Genomic DNA, 19,734 nt, shown 5'->3' on the forward strand with positions numbered 1-19,734 from the left:
GGAAGCTGTCAGGGAATGAATATGGGAACTCTGTACATGCTGTGGGGAACTTTAGGTGTCACAAACATCCTTGCTTCATGGCTTAGTGGAACCCAGATGATGAGCAAACTATGCAGCCACTGCAATCTGAACTGCAAATCTGCCCAGTTCTTTCAGGTCATTGACTTACTAAATTGAGATGCAAGGATAAATAACAACTGTAATTGTCAGCTCCCATGTACTATATCTATCCTGACAGATTACCTTTAAAATGCAACATCAACTTTCAGGTCTGAGCTTACTTTACCCTAAAACCCCATATGCAGTACTGATAAATCACACTGCAGTTTCCTCAGCCCTACACAACTTCTATGATATTAGCTATGACTAATTTCAAACAATGTCTAACTTCTACAAGACCTTTAATGCTGGTTTGGGGTACCGTATATAGAATTAAGACACAATAATGCCATGACCTCTGTAGGCTGTGTTCAGCCACCAAGGCCACTTCTAAATTGATATAAGTTAATAGAGACCTATCTTTGCCATTTTTTTCACTACAGAAGGTTAGTTGGACATTATTTGTGGGGCATCACGGCTGATAATACCAAAATACATGCATGCATACCAGCCGTCCCTGCTTGGTTTGCTCCCACTCCAGCACTCAATTATGTCCTCTGTCCTTGGAAGAAGTCAGGTAACCACAAGTGGTTTGGAGGGCTAACATTTCATCACAGGATTGGATCCCTAATGTTTTGTGGGGTGTGAAGAATTGGTCTCTAGTCATTTTTAGTATGAACCCATGGGAGAAAGGAATTCCTGCATAGGAAACCCAAAGACCAAACGCAGAATCCGATTCCTATTTACAATCAATGCAGAAGAGTAACTTTAAGCTAGACCGGCACTCTGTATTCTTCTGAATGTAAAGCAGTTGCAGCACACAAAGTTCCTGGATGAGCTCTGGATGAGCCATGCCATGTCTAAGCTTGAACCCAGCTTCTCCAGATATTCTTTCAGTAGACACAATGCCTCCCTGGTCTTCCTCTCCAAGTTCCAGCTTCATTTTTCCTGGATAGTCCCTTTGGCAAGGCAGTTCAAGCTTTCAGGCCCCAAACTCAGGCCTTTCTTCTCAAAGCACATGTCCTTCCCAAGCAACAATCCAGGGAGGTCAGTGAATAACTGCACACACATCCTCCTCAGACACCGCCTGGAAGGCAAGGGATCTTTCGGAATATTTTTACTCTTCCCAGCATATACAACGGGTGAGACACTTCCTTTTGGTTGGCTTGGAAGATATAATTATTTATAACTCAGAATTATTGAAACAAATTGAATGGCAATTTTTAATGTAAGTGATACATACGAGAGTGGGTAAAAAAACATTTTAAAATCAATTTTAATTTTTTTAAATTTAAAATAAATTTAAAATTAAAAATACTGTGCTTCTGATACATGGCTATAAGTTTATAGAAAAAAATACACAGTTGTAACAAAATAATTATTTTTTTATCTACTCTAAAACAGAAATGTAATAGGAAAATACAGATGCTGCCATTAATGGTGGCATATCCTTACTTTTCACCAGTGCTTAGTTCCCTTGCGGTCTTGAAGGTCACTAATCATGAACACGTGTGCAGATAAGTCCTGACTTGACTCTGACTTTTCTAATCTGCATATTTGTTTTAGATCAGCAACTTATAAAATATGGAAGCCAAAGACTCTGACTTCTTGTCCAGATAAGTGAGTAATTGAACTCACAAGTGCTGTTTTGGTGGAAGGGAGAGAAGTTCCCAAAGATGCACTCCAAAATCTTGTAGAAATCCTTCTCAGAAGGGTTGAAGCTGTTATAGCCACAATGAGTTGGAAGAACTCCAAACAAATGCCTATGGTTTATATAGGTGTAATGGTCAGTTATCTACACACGTTTGGCCATAATTGTACCTGGGTAGTATATTTGTGTTCTAGATCTAGGCACGGTACCACTTTTTTATTTTCTATTTATTTACCACTCCCACGTTTTGTCACTTTTTCTGTTCTTATGTGTGTGTTTTTTTCACGGATGGAGGGTGTGGGTCCTCGGGCCTTACCTGAAGTCTAGGGGGAGGATGTGTGGCCATACGGTTCCTTCCTCCCCTGATCCCTAGGGGGTTTTCTCTTCGGGAGAACCCCCTCGCCTAGTACTGGATGTCCGGCTTCGGCTGGGCATAAGGAACGGTGGTCCACCAGGCCTTTTGGCCAGGAGGACCAAATGGGAACCTTGTCCCTGTCAGGAGCTTCGTGCCCCGGGGGATCAGGCGAACGGTCCAACCCTTTCGGGGGTAGGACAAACACACCCCTAAGTGCACTTTTTCGTGTGGTGTTCGCACTTGCACTTTTTTTGTGATCACTTACGGGTTTTTCGTTGTAGTTTGCACGTTTGCGGACTTAAAAAAAAAAAAAAAAAAAAAAATTTGTGTTCTAGATCGCTTCTTGGCCTTTTGGCTAAGATCAAGTGTAGTATCTGTTCTTATCAGTGTCCAGTGGGGGTGCTCCTGGCCATTCTAGCTTTGCGGGGATGGCTGTTGTATAGTACCCCTGCTGGTATGATGGGGGTCTGGAAGGCTAGTACCGGGGGAACAGAAACCGGCATGCCCACACGTAGCTGGGACCTGGGAGTAATTCCCCCGAGGAGACCGGAAGGACCCAGTACCTCCTGATTTGAACGGATCTACCTTGTCTGGCCAGGGGTTGGGAAGGCAGAGAGTCCGCAAACCAGTGCCCCCTGAGTAGTCGCCTCAGGGGTGCCACTAGTAACACCTGGGTGTGGGACCCCACTGTGTGAAGATGGCACATGGTCACTGTATTTTCAACTTTTTATGCACAGCGCCCTTAGGACCAGGCCTTATGGCTAGGATCAGGGCAATTTTTGCTACAGGCCTCAGGGCCTGGTCTGTGCACAATTTGGCACAACCACTTTTTTATTTATTTAATTTAACACCTCCCACATCTTGTCACTTTTTTCTTTACTTATGTGTGTGTTTTCACAGGATGGAGGGTGTGGGTCCTCGGGCCTACCCTGAAGTCTAGGGGGAGGATGTGTGGCCTTTTGGTTCCTTCCTCCCCTGTCCCTAGGGGGTTTTCTCTCCGGGAGAGCCCCCTGACCAAGTACTGGGTGTCTGGCTTCGGCTGGACACAAGGAACGGTGGTCCACCAGGCCTTTTGGCCAGGAGGACCAAATGGGAACCTTGTCCCCGTCAGGAGCTTCGTGCCTCGGGGGATCAGGGTAGTGGTCCAGCCCCTTTCGGGGTAGGACAAAGCACACCCCTAAGTGCACTTTTTCGTGTGGTGTTTTGCATTTGCACTTTTTTTGTGATTCACTTACGGGTTTTTTCGTTATAGTTGCACGTTTGTGGACTTAAAATAAATAAATAAATAAATAAATTTGTGTTCTAGATCATAAAGCTGATTTGTAAAAACGAGCAAAAACCAAACTGTTGGCCATAGTACTAGATAACCCATTTTTTTCAAAAGGAATGTTTGTTCAGCAACGGTCCCCCCACCCATGAAAAATGCACTTTGCAGTGTGCTTTTGACTAATACACCTGCAGACTATTTGGCTGACCTTGGGACTCCTTTAGTTGCATCATGTTGCTTTGAAAACTCACATGTGCAACTGCTAATTGGAACACCTCTTTGATGGCTTTCACCTACTGCTAATTGGAAGTCGACTTCATAAGACTCAGATTTATGACTGTGTCTGTTATTGTGATTTATTTACTTTGTAGCCTTTTCACGTGATGCTTTTCACTCCTTTCAAGTTTAGTGCTAATCGGTTATATTTAGACATTTCAGCAACTTCTCATTTCTAGCTCAGCACTTCCTGGCTTAGCATGAAACGCGTACATTTCTTTTATAGCTATCTAGTATATGTATGTTTTGATTGTATATTCGATTTAATTAAAATATTACATTAATGTGATTTTTTTTTAGACTTCTATAAGCATTCTAGCTACTTTATATGGCCAAATGTATATGGACAACCCTCCAGATTATTAAATATTATTGTTTCCATTGAAGAGTATTGTTAATGCTACAGAATACAAAGATATTTTAAACAATTGTATGTTCCCAATCTTGTTGCAACAGTTTAGGGAAGGGCCTTTTCTGTTCCAGCATGACGGTGCCCCTGTGTAAAAAAACAACTCCATAAAGACATGGTTTGACCAGTTTTGTGTGGCGGAACTCTGGTGGTCTGCACAGAGCCCTGGCTTCAGCCCTACTGGACACCTTTGGGTTTATTTAGAATGCTGATTGCAGCCCAGGTCTTGCCCAGATATGTAAGTGCCTGACATCACAAATGCTCTATTGGTAAAACTGGCAGAAATCCCCACAGACACTGTCAGGAACCGCCTGGCAGTGTCTCTAGCAGCCCACAGCACGGATTTCCTCAGGGCGCGGGGTTTAAGTCCCAGCCTGCTATTCACCAGGGCCCCTGATGGTGGGGATGGACTTGGTGCAGACTGGAACCAGGTCGCGACGCCCGAGTGCGTCCGGCTGTGGTAGAGAGCACCGGCAGGGGACTGCGGGCATGGAGTCTGATGGGAAGAGGCAGGCAGACTTACCAGTAGTGATCCGTGCGGGATGGATGGATGGATCGTCTGGGTAACTGAAGGCGTAGTCAGGCGGACCAGGTCAGCAATGTGCGGGCAGCGAGGTACCAGAGGAGCAGGCAGAGAATGGTCGAGGTCACAAGCCGGGTTCAGTAACTAGCGGACAGCGCGGTACAAAGGGTCAGGCAGAAGGATGGTCAGGCAAGCCAGGGGTTAAGCAGGATACAATCAAGGTCAGGTACAATGCAGAGGTCGGCAACGGAGTAACACAGGATCAGGTACAGGAACACAGGAACAACGACCAAACGGCAATTTGACATACCTCTATCCCCGTTTAAATAGCCTGCGCTGTCATTGGTGCCAGGCGCGCGTCCGTGATCGCGAGTGCGCATGCGCGGCCGTCGCGATCGCCCAGGTCCCGCTGCCCGCTGATTGGACTGCATTGGTGTCCTGCGCATGCGCCGCCCGGCGTATCGCGGCAGGGACACCGATCCCTGACAGACACATTTCAAAATCTTGTGGAAATAGATTCCAGATGGGTTGAGGCTGTTATAGCTACAAGGTGTTGCTATAATTACTAATATATTACTATAACTAATCCCCATGGTTTTGGAATGGGATGTCAAATAAGTTCGTAAGGTGTGATGGTCAGGTGCCAACACATGTTTGATCATATTTTTCAAATGAAAAATGAATCTTGATTGTTTTTTTAATGACCTTATCAATTTGTACTAATTTCCAGTTTTGATGATCATTATGGCCTGATGAGATGCTGGCAGCTTTCGATCCATATACACAATTTTAAAGTAGACCTAGAATTTTAGGTCTACTGTCCCAAGATGCTGCCTAGCACCTACAACAGCCATTCGGTGTCTGCTTCACACAATCTATCTTCAACCAGATAAAAAAAAACGGAGATGACTTAAATTTCAACCTAACCCTTATTATACAGTAGTTTCTAACCCTAAACCTCCTAACCTTCTACCTAACCAATAACTCCCAACCCTAACCCCATCTGTCACCCCAACTTCAAACCAACCCCTTATCCTTAGATCTCAACGAAACTACTATATCTCAGCCTAACTGCTAAATTTCAACTTAGCTCTCGTCCCAAACAAAATCCTCAACCCTGCTCCTACCTGTAAACTCAAATGCTGATTCTTCATCCTTCTTCAACCTAGCCTCTTACCCTCATTAGATAGATAGATAGATAGATAGATAGATAGATAGATAGATAGATAGATAGATAGATAGATAGATAGATAGATAGATATAGATAGATGACAGACAATGTCATAGTCTATTTGGTCCATTATATCCAGTGGTAGTTAGTCCAGCTTTTCTCAACCTTTTTACCTCAGAGGATCCCCTAGAATTATTTTCAGGTCTTGGTCTTGCTAAAACCAGTTTATCATGGATCAGTGGGAAATTGCCCCTTACATTGGTGATCAGTATGAAAAATGCAACCCGTACAAAGGTGGTCAGAATGCCTGCCTTACAGTCAGTTAAAATGATAATTGGTGTCATACTGCTGGCTCTGCCAAGTGCCATTGGTCCTAGAACTATGCAGGCACCATTAAATGGGAGGACAGTCAACCACATCTCAAGGAACCCCTAGCAACCTTTTGAGGGAGTCTAGAGTTTCATGGAACCCTGGCTGTGAATGGCTGAGTTAGTCACATTCAACTGGATTTGTTCTGCTGAAGATGTTTCATAGCTTGTCCAAGCTACTTCGTTCATTATATATTGCCTTTTTATGCATGGAAGTTTTTAATCATAATGAGGAGATGTTAAAAAAAATGAAATATTTTGCTTTGGGTCCCAGAGAGGATTAGATGTACCACTGGTTTGTAGATATCATTGTGGTAGCTCCAGAGAGACCAGAGACCAAGGAGATTTCAATATCATAGTGTACTAAAATGTATTTAAAGTTTAGGATGATATTGAGAAGGAATAATCATGTTTTTATTTATTTTTGAGTCTGTTTTGGGTAAATTTTCCCTCACTTCCTGTTCTGGCAGTGGGACAACAGGAAATGAAGGAAAAATACACTGATCATTCCCTATTATTAAAAAAACACTAAACAGCTTTTTACCACTGGTTGAACAAATCAGAATATAAGCTAAAGGGCACAATTCCAGACATCTTCCATCATTACACAATTCAGTCACCCATGTTGTTTATGAACTGGAGGCTGGTCCAGGTATGGGTTTCTGTAGAGCCCTTATGTCATTCTCTTTTCATATGCACCCATCACAGACAATGCAGTGTCCTGGGCGTGTTGCCAATCACAGCTGGTTGAGCGCATTAGGCTGGCACAATCGCCCTATGTTGTTGTGACCCCTCTGCCAAGCCGCCACTCTCCCAGTCTCCAGTCCCTTGTTTACGCGTTACCCTTCAAAAGTATTAGCTGACATAAGCTTGACGCATTTAAAGATTACCTACATTTTGTTCCTGGCATTCCGCTACTTCACAGCCCATGCTCGCTATTACCAAATTACATAATTTTTGTTAGCTGCTTTATGTAACAATGAGTTTAACTATATCAACTTATAAATATATACAGTCATGGCCGAAATTGTTGGCACCCTTGATATTTTTCCTGAAAATCAAGTATTTCACACAAAAAAGGTATTGCATTAACACATGTTTTGCTATACACATGTTTATTCCCTTTGTATGTATTGGAACAAATATAAAACAGAGGCAGAAAAGCAAATATGACATAATGTCACACAAAACCCCAAAAATGGGCTGGACAAAAGTATTGGCACCCTTAACTTAATATTTGGTTGCACACCCTTTGGAAAACATAACTGAAATCAGTCGCTTCCTATAACCATCAATAAGCTTCTGACACCTCTCACCCGGAATTTTGGACCACTCTTCCTTTGCAAACAGCTCCAGGTCTCTCTTATTGGAAGGACACCTTTTCCCAACAGCAATTTTAAGATCTCTCCACAGGTGTTCAATGGGATTTAGATCTGGGCTCATTGCTGGCCACTTCAGAACTCTCCAGCGCTTCTTTGCCATCCATTTCTGAGTGCTTTTTGACGTATGTTTGGGGTCATTGTCCTGCTGGAAGACCCAGGATCTTGGACGCAAACCCAGCTTTCTGACACTGGGCCCTACAGTGCGACCCAAAATCCTTTGGTAATCCTCAGATTTCATGATGCCTTGCACACAGTCAAGGCACCCAGTGCCAGAGGCAGCAAAACAACCCCAAAACATCATTGAACCTCCACCATATTTTACCGTAGGTACTGTGTTTTGTTCTTTGTAGGCCTCATTCCGTTTTCGGTAAACAGTAGAATGATGTGCTTTACCGAAAAGCTCTATCTTGGTCTCATCTGTCCACAAGACGTTTTCCCAGAAGGCTTTTGGCTTACTCAAGTACATTTTGGCAAACTGTAGTCTTGCTTTTTTATGTCTCTGTGTCAGCAGTGGGGTCCTCCTGGGTCTCCTGCCATAGCGTTTCATTTCATTTAAATGTCGACGGATAGTTCGCGCTGACACTGATGCTCCCTGAGCCTGCAGGACAGCTTGAATGTCTTTGGAACATGTTTGGGGCTGCTTATCCACCATCCGGACTATTCTGCGTTGCAATCTTTCATCAATTTTCCTCATCCGTCCACGACCAGGGAGATTAGCTACAGTGCCATGGGTTGCAAACTTCTTGATAATGTTGCGCACTGTGGACAAAGGCAAATCTAGTTCTCTGGAGATGGACTTGTAACCTTGAGATTGTTGATATTTTGCCACAATTTTGGTTCTCAGGTCCTCAGACAGTTCTCGTCTCCTCTTTCTGTTGTCCATGCTTAGTGTGGCACAGACAGACACACAATGCAAAGGTTAAGTGAACGTCTCTCCTTTTTATCTGCTTTCAGGTGTGATTTCTATATTGCCCACACCTGTTACTTGCCCCAGGTGAGTTTACAGGAGCATCACATGCTTGTAACATTCTTATTTATCCGCAGTTGTGAAAGGGTGCCAATACTTTTGTCCAGCCCATTTTTGGAGGTTTGTGTGACATTATGTCGAATTTGCTTTCTTTCCTCCCTTTTTTTGTTTTGTCCCAATACACACAAAGGGAATAAACATGTGTATAGCAAAACATGTGTTAATGCAATACGTTTCGTGAGAAATACATGATTTCCTGGAGAAATATCAAGGGTGCCAACAATTTCGGCCATGACTGTAGAGACCGATCAGAACTGAAGATGCTTACAAATAAGGTGGTACAGTGGGGAAGTGATATTTTCCAGCCTGTTGCAGACTTGCTGACTAAACACCAGTTTGCTGTAAATGTTGGAGCAGTACAAGTCAACGGTTAACCGTGTTAAAGAGGAAGCTTCACTGCTGTTCAGTAGGCCAGTGACTACCAATGGAAAATGCCATTGCTTCATGGAAAATTAAGAAGGAGGTGAGGTACTGGGTTGAGCCCCATTAATATTTTGGAATCTGTAGATTACAGATTACACACTTGCTTATGACCAAGAACCAGACTAATATTCTCTTGCCTGGTTAACTGTTCATTTGCAGGTTGATGGTCCACCTGTTGTGTGGTCCTCCATCTGAGAAATGACTGTGAGTCCAGTGTCTGTCAAGTGGTTACTGGCTGCTTGACCTCACCTTCCTTGACATTGATGGTCTATATCTCTTGGCTCTTCCTTGGCTTCTTTCAGCTGTCTTTAACAGGAAAAGCTGAGTTGTTGTAAATTTTCATCTAACATGGAAGTAAACTTTGTGGATGGGTGTGACAGACCCAACAGGGACAGGGTCTTTTGGAGGAGATTGCAGGCTAGCTTCTTGGATACAGACTATGTGTCAGGAATGGACTTGCCAGTGGTGGTGGGACTCACCTGCCTTGTGGGCTGCAGTACCAGGGCTGGCCAGCGGGTGCTCTCAGCAACCAGAGGCTCACTCCTGCAATGAGCCATCACCTGAGGCTGATTACAGCAGGTGTATTTAAGGAATGGCCAGGCCTGTGATCAGGGCCTTGGTGTATGTTTCCCATGAGCCTCTGTACCTGCATCCTGTCTGCTTCCTGCCTGATCCTGATTCTGCTTTAATCCTGACTCTGCATGAACTCTGCTTGTCCTGACCTTGGCTATTCCTGACTACGCTTCCGCCTGCTCCTTGTACCTTACCTGCCCGTTTGCTACCGACCCGGCCTGCCCGACTACGTTTAGTATTGTTCTTATTGTTATCTGTTGGAGGTTTGGTTGCACTGTGTTTATGTTTAGTCTTGCACTGCGTTTATGTATTGTTTAGTCTTTAATAAATTGTATTGTTGATACTATACCTGGAGCCTGTGTTTCCCTGTGTCAGTCCACACATTTCTGGTCATACCCGGATCCCTAACACTATGGGCCCTGGCATTTGAAGGGTCTCTATTCTTTGGGAGGTGTGTGCCTGGGGGGACCTTTGGAGGAGTTTTACTTTGGATTCAAGTCCATGTCAACACACAGATTCTGAGAACTGGAGGACATGGATACAGTATTAGGGTTTTGTTGGGTATAGACAGCTTAAACCAGCATTGACTGCTTCAACCCCCTCCTGGACTCAGAGCAGATGTTAATATTATAATCAGCTCAAAACAACCTGATGCTGGGGTCTCCTGCTGTGATCTGTTTGTAAAGGTGTTTATTGTTGTGTCTCTCTCCCATTGTCAATTGAGTTAATTGAGTCACCTATTGTTTCTGTCTGTTGTCTAATCCTCCTGGAGGTTCCTACATGATGGGATTAGTCTTGTGTCAACTTTATCTAGTTACCTAATCATTGTGTGATGTTTACTCCAATGTGTAATATTTGTTTTTATTGTTCATGTGGTGACTGCCCCTATTTCTGAAGTGCATAAAAACATATATTTCTGTTCAATAAAGTGATTCCTTTTTTTTTTCTTCAACATATTGTCCTTGTACGATGCCTGGGGTAAAGGGCTGATATTATCTCTTAGCCTGTTGGAAGGGTGTGGAGGGCAGGAGCCACTGTTTGGCCGATGCACCCAGGCTGGGTGCCAGGCAGTCTGTCACAGTGGGGATGAGCTTTTGCCATAATCTGTAAGTATGCACAGTAAAACCTACAGAATAGGAAGCACACCTGCCTCCTTCTGTGTTGCTCTCTAGCGATGACAAGTCCATAAACTTGACATTGCTGTGTACCCCACTATTGCCATCTCCACTGCCAATTCTTCCAGGTCCCACTACCAGAAATTTGGTGACCACTGATGATAAATCCTCCAGTGCATTCTGGCTCATGTGACTCCTGCACATCCTGGCACCTGGGCCAAGTGTACATTGAATGGTGCATGTGTAAATTAAAAATAAAATAAAAAAAATAACAAAATTAAATAGATAAAAAAAAAAATTAATAAAAGAAAATAAAAACAATGATGGGGAAAAGAGCAAACATCTTTGCCTGTCTCTTTTACTAAAAAACCTCTATCCCCTAGCAGTTTTTTACATGTCCCTTATGCCAACAATCCTTACCTCTTAGCAATTTTTTACTTTTAGAATTTAATTCTGCTTTAAATACCCAGTTTATCACCTGAAACTTTTTGGTGAATCTGCCATAAAATGTGCTCTTAAAATAAAATGCCATAAAACGTGCACTTAGTACCTTTTAAATTGCAAGTGTACACCGTTGTGCTTGCAAGAAAAAAAAAATTGACTATGTTATCATCAGAGTTGCAAAATTTTAATGAGTAAGGTTTAGTTAAAACGCATGTGAAAACAAGCAGAAGTAAGACCTGCAAACACCTTTCAACCTCGTGCTTAGGAGGGAAGGCTGGGTGGTTGTAATGAATCATGGATATCCACAAGAGGGCAATCTAAAAGACTTTATATATGGTTCAGCATGCCTATAAAACATGCAAAAGTTACATTACCAAATCATTATGTCTCCCTCAGGGGCGGACTGACAACTCATGGGGCCCCCGGGCAATAGGGGATCATGGGGCCCCTGTGTCCTTGCCCAAACTCAAAAAAGCCTATGAAAAAGGTACCAGGGGCATCTCATGGGGCCCCCCTACTGACCCGAGTTTCCAAATGGTTAGTCCGCCCCTGGTCTCCCTTTAACATTGGGACTTCACTTAAATGTGCCCGACAGGGTAATAGTAGTGCATTGGCTACACCAGTTTTTCTCAACCTTTTATCAGTCAAGGCACCCTTTAAAATTATGAACAGTCCTCAAGGCACCCTTGAGGCACCCCATTCTAAAATGGGGTGCCTCAAGAATGTCCATAATTTTAAAAGGGCTTCCAATTCTAAAATGTGAAAAACTATTCTAATAGTTTTATATAATGCAGCAACATCCATACACATAGGACACTCAACGAAAGAGGTGATTTATTCTTCCAAAGCAAAAACACTTTTGCACACTGGCACTGACTAGTATTCCAATGTTTCTCCTCTCCCTCAGTTTTTCTCCATCATTGAGCTAATGTAACCCCAGTACTGATGGAGAGGGGCAGGAGAGGGTCAAACTAGGATGCTGTGCAGGTAGCTGACATCCTCCTTATGAAGTGATCATGTCATTGGTTGTCAGGACTCCGGCGGCTAGAAAATTGTAATGGCGCACAATGAAAACCTGGGGCTTTGTGTAACCAAAAGGCAGGCTTGTTCCACCCGCTGGCTTGTATACTAGTTTTGGGCAATTTGTAGACATTTTGCCAAGGCACCCCTGAAGAAACCTCAAGGCACCCCCAGAGTGCCTGGGCACCCTGGTTGAGAAAGGCTGGGCTACACCAATGAACACATTTCCATCACAGGCTGGAATTTGCAGGCTTCTGATTGGCTGCAGTGGACTATATCTTTCCTCCTGTCTGGTTTAAAAAGGGTGTAGAAAGTCACAGCTGACTGCAGTTTAAATAGGATGTAAAACCTAATTGCAAAAAAATAGTTTTTTTTATGAATTTGTTTTTCATAAACAGCTGCCATTTAAAAAAATAAAAACAAAAACCTATTTCCAGTTCTTCTCATCGTTTGTTGCATGCCAGTTCTTCTGATCTCCTTCAGTCTTTTTTTGCCCACTGGATGGTGACAACTAACTGTGGGCAGCACAGTGGCTAAATGGTTTGCACTTCCGCCTGGCAGTACTAGGGTTGTTGGTTTGAATCCCAACCATGGAACCATCTGCCTGGAGTTTGCATGCTCTCCCTGTGCCTGCGTGGGTTTCCTCCCGGTACCCCAGTTTCCTCCCACACTCCAAAAACATGCTGGTATATTAATTGGATCCTGTCTAAATTGTCCGTAGTATGTGTATGTATGAATGTGAGTTAGGGACCTTAGATTGTACACCCCTTGAGGGTTAGGGACTGATGTGAATGTACAATATATATGTAAAGTGCTGTGTAAATTGATGGTGCTATATAAGTACCTGAAATAAAAAAATAACTAAGGACCATGCCTGTGTGATGTATGCAGTCTAAGGAGACAGGGACAGAATGCTGTCACCCTCTAACAGGAAGTACCTGAACAAGGCCTACTAGGGCAGGATCATCCTAGGCATATAAAAATATATGTTTCTCAACAGCCACCAAATGTTTTTGCAAACCCATATGAAAGCAGCAGTGACATCATCACGCAGTACATAGCCAGTGCAGAGAACAGAGCTGTGGGAGGGGGAGCAGAAGGCTCCACCTACTACAGGCTGCCTGCAGAAAACTACAGGATGGGCAGAGACAAGACCAGTCACCCTGCGCAAGGAGAGAGAGCAGCAGTGACCGGTCTTTATTACAGGAAGGCAAAGTTTCATTACTGCACCGGCCCGGAAGAAATACACAAAGCACACCAAGATTCAAGGAAGAATACACGTGACAAATGTATTTAGAAAATATTTGCTTATCCTGGAGTTCAGATTTTATAAATCTGTAGATTTAAAAATATTGATAATGACTTTAGGAACAACATTAACATGTCAATACAGGTATGAGATTTTAATGATTAGTTTTACATACACTATATTGCCATAATTATTGGGCCAGCCCTCCAAATCATGTGATTCAGGTGTTCCAATCCCCTCCATGACCACAGGTGTATATAATCAAGCCCCTAGGCATGCAGACGCTTCTACAAACATTGGTGAAAGAATGGGTCGCTCTCAGGAGCTCAGTGACTCCAAGTGTGGTCCCGTGATAGGTTGCCACCTGTGCAATAAGTCCATCCGTTAATTTTATAGCCAACATGAAGTATTTCTTTAACCCCCCTGGCGATATTCCTGAGTGTAGCTCGGGGTAAAGTTTCAGTACCAAAAGCGGTAACCCCGAGCTATACTCGGGCTTACCATGTGGCGCTGCATAGGGAGTCCCTGCAGAGCTTACCTTGTCCTTCGCTCCCGCGATGTGTCCCCTGCAGCGTCCCCGGCCATCTCCTCCGGCCGATGCCGGCATCCGGCTTCTGTGTTCCGGTCCCTGTGACGTCGGGACGTACGGGCGCCGCCGGCGGCGGGAAATTTGAAAATTTTAAAAAATGTCATTTTTTTCCAAACAAATTTTACGTAGTAAAATTCAACCCATTTCACATACATTTTGTCCCGAGTGCTTTGTCCGGCGCCCTGCCTGCATTTTGTCTGTTCTTTCTGCCTGGAAACTGAGAAATGTCCATGGCATCCAAAAAGCGTCCCTTTAGGTCAAAAGCGGGTTTAGATCAGCTACAGAACAACAGAATTGAGTGCAGAATTGAGTGATAATGATTCGTGGGGGAAATTCCTCATCAGACACTGAAAACGATTTTGCGACTTTGCTCAGCGATGTGCGAACTTGGCGCTCTATTTCAAATTTCAGTGTTTTTGGTTTGATTATATTATTGAATTAAATGTATTATTATTATATTATTATTTTTTATGATTATTTATTAAATTATCATTTATGATTTCGTGTTTCAAGTTTTATCATCCCCGGGATGTTTACTAGACTCTTGTTCGGACAGATTTCAGTGAGTTATTCCTAAAAATTACAGCCTACAATAAAAAAACTACATATTTCCATGCAAAATAATGGTACCGCTTTCAGCACCAAAAATCTGAAATAATCAGACCGCCAGGGAGGTTAAGCACCCTTTTCCTCTATGTGTGTTCATTGTATTCTATATTTAGATGAGGTGTATGTAAGCTTATCTTTCTCGGCAGAGCATTTGCAATCTGTGTGTAGAGTAGTTTCATCCTCTTTGCATGTGGCATTAGCAGTCTTAGCGTGCAGGATCTGTGTCTAGGATTAGGAGGCCTTTTCCTGTAGGCTTCTGTAAATGAAGGAAAATGGGACTTGCACGTGCGGTATTGTTGGCCTGTTTTTTCTGCTCTGAAGTGAAAAGTAAGATTAAGGATGTGGCAAACCATCTCTCATGTAAAAATTTCAAAACTAAAAAGTCTCCCTGACTGACAACTCATGGGGCAATAGGGGATCATGGGGCCCCTGTGTCCTTGCCCAAACTCAAAAAAGCCTATGAAAAAGGTATCAGGGGCATCTCACGGGGCCCCCTACTGACCCCGGGCCCTCGGGTAGTGCCCTAGTTTCCAAATGGTCAGTCTGCCCCTGGTCTCCCTATGCATAATAGAATGGATACCGCAATTAAGCCTCTGGTTGATGTCCTCCATGAAAGTCAACAAAAAACATGACTGGAGACTCTATACTCCAGCATCTTGATAGATTTTGTGATCCTGATAGGAAAACCATAAGAACCCCACCTAGAACCTCTCTGTAATGAGTTTCACCCAAAAGTTGACTTTCAAAAAGAGTACAAATAGGTTCTTAAGCACACTTAGCAAAAAAAAACCCTAACTGCTTTGTTTTAACTATGCACATCAAACCACCTCTGACGTATTAATGTGGCTTCCACAAAATGCAGGCAACTAATAACTCCATTTTCGCTGTTTTTTGCTGATTTTTTTGCTGGCTAGCTTAAAATGTGCTGGAGAAATGGCATAAAGAAAAATCTCACTGTGACTCTCGGCAATAGCTAGTCAAAATGTGTTCCCAAATTCTCTCTGTATACACACCCCTAAGAGTAGGTGGGTTTACACATTCCCGCATGCACCCCTGAGGATGACTGTAAAGTACCTGGTGCCCTATTAACAAATTTAAGCTGGCTAATTGTGGGGCCCATCTGTACGGTGATGCACATATTACTGTCTCTTTAAAACTGTATGAAGTAGAGGGCTGTAGGGCTGCTAAGTGGAAAATCTCTACCGGCATTAAACTAAAGAAAGTGATGGAATAAGTACAGCTGATTATGCTCACCAATCCAGGTGCACGTGAATCTTGTCCTGAGCCCTTGGCAGTGCTGCGGTCTCTGGGAACTTGGGTTCTGATAACTCATTCCTCATGATCAGGACCTCTAAGCTTAGCTCCAGCTCTCTTGTATTCGATAGCTCTGTCTGGGGTAGACACAAACACATACAGCAACAGGTCTCTACTGCTCCAGTCTCCAGCAGCAAAAACTTTCATAGCTCAGTCCTAGACACTGTGGCCCTAACCAGGTTCTCTCCAGTGTAGGCACGCACAGCAGCAGGTCCCCACACTTTGGTTTCTCCATACTGTCTGCCTGGACTTTTGCACATTTGCTCAGAATACTTTCAGTCCTCTCCACCTCTGTTTGCAGGGAAAGTTGGAGTCCACAACCCTGATTCACTAACAGTGCAGTGCTTCTCCATAAGACTACATGTCCCATGATCCTCCCCTGTTAGATCATCTGTTGAGAGAAAGAAAAAGAGCAACTTCACACTCCATTCTCCTCCCATGTGTATAACCACTGCTGCTGCACAGGATGAGGTCGAGTGTATAGTTATCACAGTAACAGTATAAGATTTTCTGTCACCTGTAGTTCCAGTGAAAGTGGTCACCAGGACAAATAGAGAGGGTGCATCTCCCCAGCTGTGACACAGATAGCTTCCCCATACCCAGGGCCGGTGCTACTAATAGGCAAACTAGGCAGCCGTCTAGGGCACACTGCCGCCTAGGGGCGCAGCCGCAGCCACTGGTTTCTCTACTCTACACCATGGCTAGGGGGGTGCTGGAATGGGCTTTGGGGGGATTTAGGTAAGGTGGATTTTATGCTGGGAAGGGTAATTTGGAGGGGGTTTAGCTAGAGGAGGGATTTGGGGGAATTTGTCTTAGGTGAGAGGATTAAAGGAATAGGAGTGGTGCTGGGAGGGGGGATTGGGGGGAATTGTTCTAGGGGAGGGATTGGGAGGGGGGATTTGTGTTAGGAGAGAGTATTGGGGGGATTTGTGCTAGGAGGGAGGATCGGGGGAATTTGTGCTAGAAGAGGGGATTGGGGGGGTTGTGCTAGAAGGGAGGATTAGGGGGGGGAATTTGTGCTAAGAGGAGGGATTGGGTGGGTGTGCTAGGAGGGGGGATTTGGGTGGGGGGGATTTGTGCTAGGAGAGGGGATTGGGATGAAATTTGTGCTAGGAGAGGGGATTGGGGGGGACTTGTGTTAGGGGGGACTTGTGTTAGAAGGGGGATGGGGGGGGAATTGGGCTACGATGTGGGACTGGGAGCGGATGTGTTGGGGATTTGCGCTAGGAGAGGGTATTTGGGTGGGGAAGAAGGATTTGTGCCGGGAAGGAAAATTTGGAGAGGGTTATGCTAGGAGGTGGGATTGGGGGGATTTATGCTGGGGGGGTGGGGATTTGGGAAGAGGATTTGTGCTAGGGTGGAAAATTTGAGGGGAAAAAGGATGTGTGCTAGGAGGAGTGAAGTAGAACTATAGGTGAAGTTTTATTTTTTTTTTGGGGGGGGGTGCAAGTAGCTGGTCTTGCCTAGGGCACAAAATAGGCTACCACCAGTCCTGCCCATCCCCTCTCTGGGCACCATTGTTACCCCTCACACCTCTCTGTCCACTATTTTCCCCTGCACCCCATGCTTGGCACTATTTTTACCTCCCACCATGGCTTGCATTTTCTTTAATTCAAGCAATGTAAGTACATAAATTTGGCTTGGTTCAAACCACTTGCAGTCCATGTACAGCAGAGCTCAGACTACGAAAGGGAGAAGCAGCTCAAGGTGACAATCAGTTACAGTGCTACAATACAAAGAGTACTGTTTCTCTGTTTTACTGTCCAGTTACGTTTTGGGGGGGGTGAAATGTGTTACTGAAATGTAGCAGAGAAACTTCAGGTGTTGCCCTGCCAGATTAGGGCTGTGTGATATGGCAGATCTGTGTAAATGTCAGAACTGGATAGACAGAATCATCCTTTGGCAGGTAAAACAGAGCCCATGCCTGTATTTTTTATGTGTATTTAGCTGTTTGCCTGGAGTTTAATTTTAATGTACAAATCTTCCCCTGGCTGTTTGCAGCACTGCTACATTTATATTTATATTTCTATTTTTCACATAATTTAAATTTTTTTTAAAAAATGAATTCTTCAAGTCCCTGTGAAGTAAACTGCTGAAGGTGTCCTTTGGACCTAAATACCCCTTATCAGTTTACTCTGTGCTGATATACTGTAATTACATCAAATATATTACTTCCTTACAGGGGAAATGGGATGATAAATGACAGTAGGGAGAAGACATTATAATTCTTCCTTACTGGGGAAAAGGTAAAATATATGGCAGAAGGGTGGGGACCTTATAATTTTTCCTTAATTTGGAAATGGTATAATAAATGACAGTAGCGTGAGGACCTTATAATTCTTCCTTAAGGTGGAGTTCCAGCGAAAAGTAGCACCTTTTTTTTGGGGGGGGGGAGGGGGAAACGTACCTGGTTTTGACAGGTCCCCGCTCCCACTTCTGGCTCACTTCGCCACGGCAAACTGAGCCGTGAGATTGGCACTCCCCACAGCCCTCTGGGACACTTCCAAGGTCCCAGACGACTGCAGCCCATTCATAAAGCGCAGAGTGCTTCGCACATGCGCAGTAGATCACCAGCAGTGAAGCTGCAAGGCTTCACTGCCGGTTTCCCTTAGGTAAGATGATGCCAGCACCCGGCAGCCAATTGAAGAATGGGCTTGGGGTGAAGACACCACTGGATGCATGGACAGGTAAGTGCCCTACTAGTATTTGTAGCTGCTGACTTTTCTTTTTTTTGGAGGTGGCGGGGGCTAGAACTTTATTGCAGAAATGGTATAATAAATGACAGTAGGGTGAAGACCTTACAACTCTTCTTTACCGATTTAGATGGTATAATAATTGACAGCAGGGTGAAGACTTTAGAATTATTCCATAATTTGGAAAGGGTATAATAAATGACAGTAGGGTGAAGACCTTGTAACTCTTCTTTACTGAGCTGATGGTATAATAAATGACAGCAGGGTGAAGATGTTAGAATTCTTCCATAATTTGGAAATGGTATAATAAATAACAGTAGGGTGAAGACCTTGTACTTCTTCCTTACTGGGGAAATGGTATAATAAATGACACAACAATAAAACACAAACTGGCCACCCAGAATGACACGTATAGCTGGTGTCATTGACTTATCTCCGACTCACTTGTATAAGTGTGGATCCATAAACCCAAAAAGTACATACTAAGCAAAATGGTAGTGTGACAAGAACACCCCTACCTGGAAAAAGAAGGTTACTAAGTGATCCACGCGGAGTAATATGAATTCAAAAATATTCCAAACAATACTTTATTTGATCACATAGATCATAAGGAGGTTAAACATGAGCACGGTGTACATATGAAAAAAGTAATAAAATCATGTTAAAAAGCACTAGGCGTCTTCAGTTTCGGGTCATCTTAGCAAATAGAGTACCATAAGGCAGAGTTATATAGTGGTGATATAGTTATCCTGGGTTTCCATAGGTTTTCGTCTTGTATTCAAATGAACCATGTATTCAGCAAATGTGTTCCCAATATATGTCAGGTATCTCCTGGTATGAAAAAGCTGGAACACAGAAGTACATAGTATATATATAGAAGTATGAAAACCAAAAAACCAAAAACCATCCAAAATTCACAAAGCCTCCCTCTGCAATAATCAATGGATACTACTATTACCTTCTCAATAGTGAGATTAACAGGCCAACTTCTCAAATGTAGGGACTTCCTGGATAGCCACCCCAAGTGAAACAGGGTCCATAGTACCAAATGATTCTGAGGATATATATAGAAAAATAGTGATACATATAAAGATCATGGGCATCAGGCCACCCTGAAAACAAGACACACATAGAGTGGGTATATTACCATAAATGAAGATCAAGAAGACTTCTGTCG

At 43.6% G+C, this 19,734-nt stretch overlaps 1 long non-coding RNA gene and 1 pseudogene across 1 annotated transcript; one reads left to right on the forward strand and one right to left on the reverse strand.

Moving 5' to 3' along the window:
- The first annotated feature begins 2,440 nt into the window (after positions 1 to 2,440).
- LOC149434907 (U2 spliceosomal RNA) lies at positions 2,441 to 2,556 on the forward strand (annotated as a pseudogene).
- A 16,572-nt stretch (positions 2,557 to 19,128) lies between these two features.
- Positions 19,129 to 19,715, reverse strand: LOC149434908 (uncharacterized). The gene is made up of 2 exons (XR_016308597.1): positions 19,516 to 19,715; positions 19,129 to 19,402 (listed from the first exon to the last, which is right to left on the reverse strand). It is a non-coding gene; the product is annotated as an uncharacterized LOC149434908 (long non-coding RNA).
- Positions 19,716 to 19,734: the final 19 nt, after the last annotated feature.

Source organism: Staurois parvus, unplaced genomic scaffold (assembly GCF_062004578.1).
Source record: "Staurois parvus isolate SC_StPar_1 unplaced genomic scaffold, SC_StPar_1.0 ptg001642l, whole genome shotgun sequence".
Taxonomy (NCBI): Eukaryota; Metazoa; Chordata; class Amphibia; order Anura; family Ranidae; genus Staurois; species Staurois parvus.